We start from the raw sequence: 12,309 nt of genomic DNA, 5'->3' as shown, positions 1-12,309 counted from the left end.
GTCCTGGGGAAGACTGATTGTCATTCTTTTTTTTTTTTTTTTTTTTTTTTTTTTTTGGTTTTTCATGACAGGGTTTCTCTTTGTAGCTTTGCTTTGCACCTTTCCTGGAACTTGCTTTGGAGACCAGGCTGGCCTCGAACTCGCAGAGATCCGCCTGCCTCTGCCTCCCAAGTGCTGGGATTAAAGGCATGGACCACCACTGCCCGGCTTCTGATTGTCATTCTTTTAGGAGCCAGCCATTGATTGCCTGTAACTCTTCATTTAGGAGCATGGCCCTCTGAAATCTATGTTAGCTTGTTGTCAACTAGTGGTGGCATTATTCAAGTCTTGTTTAGGCAACCATATTGTTGATATTTTATGGGTGTAGCTTTTCTGTCATGTCTACAGGACACTATCTAGCAGCAAGTGTCCTGGGCCTCTGTTTCTTACAGTCTTTTTGCCCTATGTTCTAGAATGTTCCCTGAGTGTTGGGTACAGGGGTTGCAGTACATATGTATCAATTAGGACTGAGCTCCCCAACTCCATAGACACCTATTCTCTGCATTTTGACCAGTTGTAGCATCCATATGTTGCAAAAAGAAGTTTCCTTGTTGAAAACATTATTCACCTCTTGTTTTATGTATTTAAAATATAATTAGAAATTCTATTAATTTAGGAAAATGGTTGTAATAGATTCTCCTCCAGGGTCTTCGATTTCTCCAGCCATGAGTCTTTAGTTGGCGAGGTTTATAGTACAAGGAATGAATTCACTCCTCTTGAATGGGTTTTAAGTCTAATTAGACAGCTGTTGGTTATTTCCAAGATAATAGTGCCACTATTGAACCACTGGGGGTCTCTTGCCAAAGCTGTGAAGGAGGAAATGGGAAAAATGGGGATGGTGGTACTCTTAATAGGGATAGGCAGAGGGAGGGTATTATAGCGGGACAAAGGAGGGATAAATGATATTAAAGATATGCTTGAAAAAGCCATAGGGAAATATTTTATAAGCTTACTTAAAAATATATGCATACACACATACATATTTTTTTAATGAAGTCATACCATATGGGGTGATAATGCTCCCTCAAGAACAAAAACATGAGTGTCAGGCAAGGGAAACTTTCCTTCCAGTTGCTGGTCAACAATGTTCAAAAGAATCCTCAGACAGTATAGACTATTGTCATTGCCCTTGGTAGCCTCCCAGAACTTGAAAGGAAGTCCCTATTGCTGTAGACACCACACCCTGTGGACACAGGATTGGATAGAATGAAAATGGAACTGACCTGGAATCCTTTTTCCTGGGGACTAGCTCTCCTAGTACCCGAAGGTGCTATGTAAGCTGCCAAGGGAAGAAAGCTATCAGTAGTCAGTCCTACATGCCTTGGAACCATGACATGTCTACTCTTAACAGTACTGGCTTGTCTCTTTCCCTTTGTGAGGTCTTAGTTGACCTAAACTTCCTGGGCCTGTCTGTACCAACTGCTAACAATGTCCCTCCTCTTTTAACAGTCTTTTAAATTATTTATTTAGACACAGCTCCACTGAAAAGTGAAATTTCTTTTTCTTTCTTTAGCTGACATAACATCTTGTTCTTGTATAATTATGGTCCATATCACTTCATATCATAGTTACTTGTTTTTCTATGTTAGGCCTTTATAGAAAGAAAGGCCAACTTATACCTGGCTCTGTGCCTACCATCTGGGACACTGTGGCATTCCAGGACAGTTTCTTGAATGACCTGGAAGGAACTCTAGTTGCTCTAATCAAGCCTTGTACAGAGCACAATATTATACTTCCAGATATGGTCATTTAAAATCCTAGGATCTTTTTCAACTTTCATTCCTGAACCTTAAATATTATACAAGGTACCTGAAACATTTTTTCTCTAAATCCTATTTGAAATCCGTGTCATGAACACCTATGGCATTATTTGATGCTCTTCTAATCAGTTATTCACACTGTAGTTTGAGTTTTTTTTTCTCCGTGCCTTGTAGAGACTTGCGATTGCCGATCTGATGGCTGATATCCTTATGCCTGTGACTAGGGGGTTACATTGATTCCCTCAGGGATTGTGAAGTTATTTTAATATAAATCAGTTTATTGTTGGCTAAATTCTCCCACTGTCTGTAGAACTGTCACTTTGTAATGGATGCACCATTGATATTAATGTAGCTTTGTTGCTATTTTAAGGTATCTGCTGTCCATCTCCATCTCTGCTGTGTCTATCTTTAGACCTTCAGTTTTCATGTTTTTATCTAATGATTCCTTTATTCATATTTTTCTTCTGTTTCTTTTAGAGCTTCACCCATGCTTACATTTTGCTTAATTAACGGTTTTGCAGCTGTATTCGAAGCTCATTAAGCATTGCTAATTGTTCCTACTTGATTTGTTCCCAGGATTTCGGGAGAAGATAAAGTAAAACAGAACACAACATGACACCTTGGTTTTCTGGGGTCATCTTGGCTCCTATGAAAAAGATAAGCATACAGTTTTATTAAATTGTGTTAGCTCATAGTGAGTTTTACACACTGTAATACCAATTTATGATGGCTGACAAACAGGGTATCATTAGTGTTAAGAGAAAGCAGTTTTTATTTTTAAAAAAGGAGAGTTTACAATAGCTTTGAAAAATGATTTAAAAACAAATTTTATATGCTAAAGCAAGAAAGTTATTTTTCTTCAAGATAAAGAAAAAGCCAAGAGCTGTTAAAGCAGTTATCAGTGATATATGAGTATTCAAATAAACACCCACTATTACTCAGTTGTTTAAGTTGAGGCTTTAAATGTAGTAGCATTTCAAAAGGACTTTGCCACTCAAAACAATGGCACCTTATCCTCCTGAAGTTGCAGACTTGGGAGTTCTGATAGATAATATGCTAAGAAATATGGGAAACAAATTATTTTGAAATCAAAAGAGAAACAAAGAATATGGAGTAGTTTTTCCTTTTCCCAGCTGCCCTCTGGTGGCAAAGCTGCTTAAGAGGGGCCAGCCTGAGCCTTGGCTGTGCATGTGTGCTTCCAAAAAGGAAGCATAGTGTTGGGCCTCCTAATTACATTCTGCTTCCCAGCGGCATCTGTTCTTATCGTAGCAGCTCCAGGCTCTACCCGCTCAGTCAATACTTGCATATTAGCAGGAGACAATCGATAGAAAAATTAAAAAGGAAAGTAAAGGTAATTAGGCTAAAGCTGCTGCTTATGAGTTTTCAATAATTGCTTTAGCTTCCTCTTGTTTCCTCATCTCCAGAAAAATAGGGCCTGATTGAAGGACTGGGTCGTGTTTGACTGAGGACATGTCAAAATTATACAAAAGCAGGCAGGAAATAAAATTAAGCTGTATTTGTTTTAGAGCAGTAAAGGGGGCTTTGCATGATGACAGGGGAAGAATAGGCGTTGATTTAAATGTTCCCATTAGCAGCTGTGGCATTGTTGGTACCTGTTTCATGTCATCCGTTTCTGCACCATTGGCAGAAGCCCACTCTAAAGCACCATGACATGTCATGTATTTAAACTCCAGAGGAAGATAGATGAATTTCTCCCAGAAGCATCCAGATCTTTCTGAAAATTTAATTCTATCTTTTACAAAACTATGAACTAAATAAAAATGCCCTGGTTCCTAGCCATTGTATGCCATACTTGAGTTTTGTCCTCTGGGCCCAATTGACATGGATGCTGGCCTCTTATAAACACATTCTGAATGAATGCTATTTGTTAGGACAGGGAGCCAAGCCTTGGTTTTGACCTGCGTGGGCATTTGTGTGCCCTGGTTCTGGAAATACATCTTCTAAAGAGAGGCCCCCAGTGTCTTATTGTTGCATGTTAGGCTGGCAACTACCTTATAGGGAAAGGACATACCAAAGGAGCCCCTCTCTTGAAATGATAAATCTAAAGAAAAGGGATAGTTTGGTTAGAGAGAGATTTCATGTTTTATGTCCATTTACCGCCTCCATATGCACCATTTTTGTCAGCTTAAAGCACTTTATAAACTTTATAACCAAATTATGTACTTATATCATTTCATTCACTGTTGATATGTAGCTGTTAAACATCTGCCAGATACATATTTCTTGGCCGAAAAAAAAATATAGAAGAGAATTAGATCTTGGTAAATATAGTTAAAACTGAGATGGAAAGAATGTTATATAGAGGTATTTATTGAACACCTGCTATGTCTAAAGATTATAAAAGAGCCCAGTGGCAGAGAAAATAATGCACTCTCACCACCTTCCCCAAGTCTCCTTCCTCTTCCTCCCCCAACGTTTTTCAGTCAGAAGTGAGTGATGATATCTGTGTCTGGGTCCAGGACAATCTGATTTTCAAGCTCTTAAGCCTTTTATTACATCATTTACCTTTTAAACTCAATTTTTTTAAGGACTCTAGAGCAGTGGTTCTCAATGTTCCTAATGCTGTGACCCTTGAATACAGTTCCTCATGTTGTGGTGATTCCTTACCCATAAAATTAGTTTTGTTGCCACTTCATAACTGTAATTTTGCTACTGTTATGAATTGTAATGTAAATGTCTATTATGCAGAACATCTGATATGTGACCCCAAGGGGTCATGGCCCATAGGTTGAGAACCCTGGCTCTAGGGGTTGATGGACTGTGTAAAGCCATTCTTCACTCAGTGAGTTCAAATGTAATTGCTGATAGAGATGCAAGGTGTGGGTGAAAGGGTAAGATGAGGCACAAATAGAGCCAGGCTGTTGCGAGCTGTTATAGTGCTCTACCTCCTGTCATTCCACCATGACTTGAGTTTGTATCTGTGAATCTGTTACATTTAGAACTTCTAACAAAGGAAACCTGTCATGATGGGTGGCAGAATTTGGATAGAATTGTGTCAGGGCTTTCAGTAACTCCTGCTTCTTATACACCTTTGGTTGAGGACAGGGAATATTCAACAACTTTTATCACCCTCCTCAGCACCCTTGGCCACACCTCTTGGTCCTTTTCATCCTTCCAGGGAGTTTCCAGTCACATCACTAACATTCCATTTTCCTCTCTTTCTGGCCTCATATTGTGATCTCTTCTTCTTTTGTAGTTGCTACTGTTTTTTTTTTAAACAGGAGCTTCCTATGTAGCCTATGCTGGATCTGTAATTTACAATCCTCCCACTTCAACCTCCTGATTGTAGGTGTGTGCCACCATGCTACACCTACATGCCTAGTTCAAAGGAGACAGTTGTTATTTATTTCATTGGGGTTGGGAGTATAAATATAAAAGTCAGAAGAAAACTTTTGGGAGTTCATTCTCATCTTCCACCTTATTAGTACAGGGTCTGTCTGCTGTGAATTCCAGGCCTGTGAGTCTCTAGCCAACTCTGCCTCTACCAGTTATCTCTAGTAGGGTTAGAGTTAGAATTCAATATGGGAGTCATAGCGTCTGGCTTTTTATATGGAATGGGACTCAGGTCATCAGACATGTATCACAAGTGCTTTTACCTGTGAGCTATCTCTCTGGCACCCATGGAAAACTTTTGAAAGCCATTGATTCTCTCCTCATGGAATCATTTCTTTTAGTAATTCCAAAGGAATATTTACCCTCTCCTGCTTCCTCCTATATTTATTGCTTCCATCATAGCTCCATGTTCTTTGTCTTTAATATTTGTATAAAAACCTGGGTACTAAATACAAATAACCATGGTGGACTAGTATGCCACCCTTTTGGTGATGTAATTATATAGTAATAACTTAGTCTCAGGTTTCACTGCCTGCTTTGACTTGCAGGATGCTGCTTTTGATTTTTCTTTCTTTCTAACTTAAAACATTTCAGTTATGCTTTTAAATTAACTCTATAACCTTCAGTGAGTTATGTAATTTACTATTTAATTTTTATTTAAGAATAAGAGGCATTAATAAATGTATGTCTATGAGGCATGCATAATGATACAGAAATATGAGTAAGGGAGCTTTATATGAAACAAAGATGTATGCAGTAACATGTGATTGCAGGTATACAAACAGTTAAAACGTCTTTAAAGGCCCCAGAATAATGGGACCCATAGTACTTTGGTTCGTTTTAGAGTCATTCCCTCCTCTTGCTGTCTTTTCTTAATACGAGGTACTTACCACAAGTACAGTTATTTTATTGGCCTTTTTACTTTGGTTTTGGTGATGTGTTGCAATGGAACACACTTTTATGGGAAGCCTCATGTTGGCCTTTTCTACAATGTATATCCTGTGTCTAATGCTAAATGCCTAGCATTGGGGAGCCTTTCAGTAAATATCTGTTCAATAAATATGTTTATTTCTTTCTTTTCTGCATTTTCCAATGATGTTAGCAGAAAATTGTTGATATAATAGATGGAATAGGGGGTGCTGTTTTGTAAGCACTGCCTTAACCTTCTTGAAGGCATATTACTACTGCTTTTTAGTTCAAGGTCAAGTGTCAAAAAGAAGGGCTCCTCACATTATATATTTGCTTGATGTGACCCTTCCAACACACTGTGTGTGTGTGTGTGTGTGTGTGCGTGTGTGTGTGTGTGTGTGTGTGTGTGTGTGTGTGTAATTCATTTAGTAAAATGGGTAGGTTAATTTCTCAAGTTTAACTCATGAAAGACTTCCTCTTTTGGTTGTGGGAATTCTAAGTTCCAAGGAATATGGAACATTTTAGGTATTTTCTAGTTAAATTTTACTTTGAAGCATTATTGTAAGTAACAATGTATTATTCTGGCACTTAGTTCCAAAAACTGTATCCTGCCTAATGAATCTACAAGTGCCTTAATGATTCATTCACATCAATTTTCTGAATTCCAGATTCCATACTAGTATGTTTTTTTGCTTACTAAGCAATCAAAGGCTCAGTTATCTATCAGTCAGCTATGAAGGCACATACTTGATCCTCTGCCTGAAGATCTGCTTTCCAGTAAAGCTTGGCCTTGGCACTCTCTGTTGAGATGCACACAGTTCTTTGGTAGCTCTTCTTAAAAATGAGCACTCCATGTTCATTTTTAAGAAGCCTCAGTTCAACAGTCGTAATGACTCACACAAGCTCTTGCAGGGAGGATTCAAACAAATCCTTTGTAGAAGCCTTTTCATCTGCTGCTAGAAAATTTCAAAGTCGCAAAGGCAAACCCATCTTTCCACATGGTCTTTCATTCAACCACCACACTGCCAGCAAGAAATTTTATCATGTGCTTACAAGTCAGTGCTGAGTTTTCCCTTTTCTGAAGAGTCTTCCTGAAGCACTTTGAAGAAAGCAAAAGCAAGGGAGATTGGAAAAAAAGTAAATTAAAAAAAAGATAAAGATAGAAGAAGGGCAGGTTTATCCTGGGGGTATCATAATTGAGGTGTGCCTTAACTAAGTACCTCAAGCAGCACTCAAAAGGGAAATGGCATATGAAGCATTAATCTAATTAATCTTTATCAATAAAAAACCAGGAGTCAGATATCGGGATAAGAACCTGAAAGATCAGAGAAGTAGGGAGCAGCCACCAAGCACCTCCTACCTCTATCATTCCTCTCTCCAAAAAGGCTGAGATCCTCTCTCAGCTTCACCTTACTACTTCCTGTCTCCACTGAGTCTACAGTCCTCCAAACCTTTATGGTTGATTTAGGTCAGCTAATGGCTAGGTCTACCCACTGACTCCAAGTAAGCTTTATTTTTCAGAACATAATCAAAATACCACACAACAAGCTTACACTGTATTGCACCAACAGCAGGGTGAGCATGGTGATGATTAACAGAACTACTTTATTTTCACATAGGAAACACATTGAGCACATTTAATGGTAAGAACTCCAGCAGGATTAGTTGTTTGATCATTCCCTTCAGAACACACCAAAGATATACTCAGGAATTGGCATGCTCTAAGGGTCAAATGAAATAATTTATTAATTGGCTCTGAAATTCACATACATTGTAGTGTATGTTGGTAAATTCTCATGTATAGATTACTGTAGTCAAAAGTAAGTGTAATTTGAGCTGTTTAGGGTCAGATTGAGCATAAACCTGACTCCCCATAGCTCCCTGCTATCTTAACCCTCAGCCTTAACGTAAATGTTCATACTCTGAGGCAGTGGTTTGAATCTCTATGATTCAGCAAGAAAAACCAACAGTAAGGGAAGATATTAATTATTTTCTTGCCTACCAGCTACTACCATATAATTGCAGCATCTACACTCTGATTGAAAATTGGCTCTTTCTGATTTAGAATGCCTCATTAACTGTTCTCTCCTTGTTCTACAGAGAAAGCACAATCTGTAGGGTCTGGGACAAGGAGGCCAGTACATTCTCTATTACTGTGGGCATGTGTCTTAACCCTTCCTTCCTGTGGTCCAGCTCTGTTTGAAGATTTGGGAAGTGTTACTGCATTACTTCCAAGTGCTTCTTACTCTGATTGGTTATTGAACTATCATCTTTTTACTCTGATTTCCCACTAAAAGAGTAAACACTTTGGATTATATAAGGAAACCAATGGAATTTTAACCAAAACTTTACTTCTGAAAATTACATAGGTTTGAAAATACCCCATCTTAGAAATTACAACTGCTTTTCACCAGTATATCAGCAATCTGGGGAGACATGAAGAGAGATAGACAGATTTCAGGCAGGGGAAGTGAAGCCTTCTCATGAGTGAGCTTCAGTTATAGAGGGACTGACTACATGATGTCTCAGATAAGGAGGTGTAATAGTCAGCATCCTCTAGAGGAACAGAACGTGCAGACTGTGTGTGTGTGTGTGTGTGTGTGTGTGTGTGTGTGTGTGTGTGTGTGTGTGTGTGTGTGTGTGAGATTCATTTGAATATATTATAGGCTGTGGTCCAGCTACCCCAACAATCACTGTCTAGCAATGAGAAGTCCAAGAATCTAATAGTTGTTCAGTACTTGAGGCTTAATGTCTCAGCTGGTCTCCAGTATATGCCAGGATCCTGAAGAAGTAGCTGCTAATGCCAGTGAAGGAATGGACTTGCTAGCAAGAGCAAGCAGGCAAATAGAGCAAGCTTCCTCCTTCTCTGACTTTTATATAGGCTGATAGCAGAAGGTGTGGCCCAGATTAAAGGTGGATTTTCACACCTCAAAAGATCTGGATTAAAGGTGAATCTTTCCCACCTCATAGATCCAGAATAGAAGTGGGTCTTCCCATTTCAAGTGATTTAATTAACAAAAAAATTCTTCACAGATGTGCCCAGTCAGTTGCTTTTTAGTTAATTTCAGATGTAATCAAGTTGACAACCAAGAATAGCCATCACAGGAAGCATTTGAGAATTGTATTAGACATTCAGTGGAAGCGTCTATGGAACCCAACATGTTGTTGTGCCTATGGCTAAGATTTATTATAGTAATAAACATTGTAAGGAATAGTAATAAGTCATAAGGTGGCACACCTGAATGACTTGGGAATGAGTTGCTTCTAGAGAAGCCCATGTGCAGGTTTCCTTATGTTTCCTTTCACCCTTGAGAGGACCACTTAGAGCATACATTTCCTCCAGGGACAAACATTCAATAATAAGTATGAGAGATTCAGTGTCCAAGGTCAAGAACTTGTCACTTGGTCCTACACACCCTGTAATGAGCATTACTGAACTCCAGTCTCCCAGAAGGAAAGCAAGTATTCAGTGAAACCACACTGCATAAACAGCTGACACACTATGGAGTGTAGGAAAGGAGTAATCCACTACCAAAACCCAAGTTAAGCAATCCCAGTCAGAGGCAACCTTACAGGCTCTTCAGATTCCTCCTCCAGCCTGTCAGCCTTTCCACATGAGACTTGTGGCTTCAGTTACTTAGCATTCATCTGAAAGGCAGCATGGTAGACCAGATCTGGAGCCAGGCTGATGGCTTCACCTTGGGTGTCTGTTCTCCTTAGATAAACACTGCAGTCTTTTGGTGTCAGTGGTCCACTGTTTTAGCGACTTAAAAGAACATCATTAGCTAGCTGGGAAGCACATTCAGGGGATTCTGGTGCTGTGCTTCAGTTTTTGGTGAGAGTCCCTGTTCGCAATTTTAGACTACTTTTTCACTGGAGACCAGAGAGATGGTAGGAAAGGACAGTTCTCCCCTTGGAGGACTGCTTTGTAGTGGTAATCAGGTCTGTAGGTCTGGCAAGTGACCTATATTTTAAAGCTTTATAAGTAATCAGATAGACTCTGAAACTGATTTAATTGTCTCATTCAGTGTTGTAAGTAAATCTACCCTAGTCAAACACTGACTAGGTATAGTATAGTATTAAAGATACTAGACTCCTTTTACAGTACTTTGAGATTGAGTCAGTGACAAAGAACCTTTCCCTTCTTTGTTGGCCTTCCTAAAGTTGGTTGTTCTTTCTTTTTCTTAATCAATGTATTTGGTGTCATGAGTAGAAAGCAGATAAGTGCCTGAGACTAAAATGAAATTATTGGAACTAGATAGAAGAATGGAAAGCTACAGAACTAATGTGATTTTGTAGTGATCAGCAGAGAAGAAACATTATCTATTAGAATTACTTAAGGATCCAAATGCCAAGCTTTTTGATACCTCCTTCCTGTTTCTTCTTCCCTGGTAGCCAAGATTTCACATTTCTTTGCACTAATAGTAATACATTATCGTTGAAATTTTATATTTCAACATATTCAGACCCTAATATGTTTAAGAATTGTTGGCCAAAAACCATTTTCCAAGGTGTCTGTGGAACTCAAGGTCTTCAGAAGTAGTGTGCTCCTTTTGGAGTTACTAAGTTTCTCATGAATGAGGAATTAGCAAATCTAGGCCTCTCTAGTGCCTTCTGTAGTATATATCTGTTTTATCCTTTATCCAAGAATGCCTGGGGCCAGATTTTCTTTTGATTCAGAACTTTTGAATATGTATATCTTAGAGATGGGACACAAGTCTGAGTACAGTGTTAATGAGCATTTCATATATACCTTACCTTTACAGAGTTGATATTATGCAAAATTTTAGATATTTTTGTGCAAGAAACTGTTTAATGATAAGTCACTATCAGCATCTGTCACTATAACAAAACACCTGAGGTAGCTAACTTTATAAAGAGATTCATTTAGTTCACAATTCTGGAGATCTTAGGACAAATGTTTGTATCTCCTACATGACAAGGACCTTCTTGGTTCTTTCAAATCATGGTGGTCGTGAAGCAGGGACTCTTCTTGTAAGAATGGAGGCTCTTATCTCAAACAAGAAGTCAGAGAGATGAAGGGGTCAATCTTGTTTCACTTTATTACCAGTCTCTCAGGAGAACTACCACAGCACCATGTGAGATCATAGGAATCCTTCTCTAGAGGACCCCACACACTGACCCCGGCAGGTTGCCTAAGGCTATTGATTGGAACCTGCCTGTTAGAGGCTCACACCAACATGACACTGCCACCCTGAGGAGCAACGCATGAATTTGGGGGAAAGGACACCCAACATTTAAACTTAGTGCTTGGTACCAATTTTTTCCACTTGTGGCATCACATTGGCACTCAAAATTTGTAGTATTGTAGTATTGGGGAGTTTTGGATTAAAGATATTTAAACTGTGAGTGTAAATCCAAACAATGAGGGTTCTTAATGCTATGAGGAACCAGCCTTAAAATCATGGTCAAGATGGTATCTGAAAGGTAAGTGCTGATGCTGTTTTGAGCTCTTCCAATGGCAAGATTTAAGAGGACCCATTTTAGGGACACACAGACTTCTCTAAAAGAAGAATATTTGGACAGAAGTTGTTAGTAATTTATTCTCAGGCTTATTTCAGCAGAAAGTATGTATTCCCTGCCTTGGTTTATGGAATTTTTAAGTGTTTTATTCTATAAAGGGCCCTCAAAAATACTTGGAAGTCCGCATATTTCATGATCACAAAGGCACCTTTAGTTGCTTCCGTGAAGTTGTATCTGTCTGTCTCTTTTCCTGACAAAGTGACGTTTATGAGCATTTCTCTCATAGTTTTTTTTGTAATTGCACTAATGTTCACCATTTCCAATGCTACAATGAAATCATTTGATATTCCAGTCACATTTCTAAGCAGATGTACCAAATTACAGCTTAAGACTTCTGCTAGAAATGGGAAGTTCCAATTAGTAAAATATCTGGGGTGGGATAGGTTAGCAAGGAAGGACCTGAGAAAACACATAGCCCAAAATAGTTTGTTATCTCCTTGTTAACATTGCTCCCACCCAAGCTTTACTCATCAGCATGTATGAGGTGTCACATCTACAAACTGTTTTTTTCCCCCTTTTCATACAAGTTTAACTGGGTTTCTTTGGCTGAATTCAATCAGGAAGGCAGAAGTTGGACAGAGGATGTATGTAAGCAGATGAGTTCATGTAGAACAGTGTTGTGACTTGGGTGTTTGTGACTTGTCTACTTTCATCCAAACTACTGCTTCGTGTACAGATCTTGCCGTATGGGCTTTTACATGTC

At 38.9% G+C, this 12,309-nt stretch overlaps 1 protein-coding gene across 2 annotated transcripts in view; it reads left to right on the top strand.

Moving 5' to 3' along the window:
* Exoc4 (exocyst complex component 4) overlaps positions 1–12,309 on the top strand; it is an 810,377-nt gene that overhangs the window by 504,708 nt on the left and 293,360 nt on the right. The gene's annotated exons all lie outside the window — the stretch shown is intronic.

This window comes from Peromyscus maniculatus, chromosome 3, assembly GCF_049852395.1.
Source record: "Peromyscus maniculatus bairdii isolate BWxNUB_F1_BW_parent chromosome 3, HU_Pman_BW_mat_3.1, whole genome shotgun sequence".
Taxonomy (NCBI): domain Eukaryota; kingdom Metazoa; phylum Chordata; class Mammalia; order Rodentia; family Cricetidae; genus Peromyscus; species Peromyscus maniculatus.
This window is presented reverse-complemented; position numbering and strand designations above follow the sequence as displayed.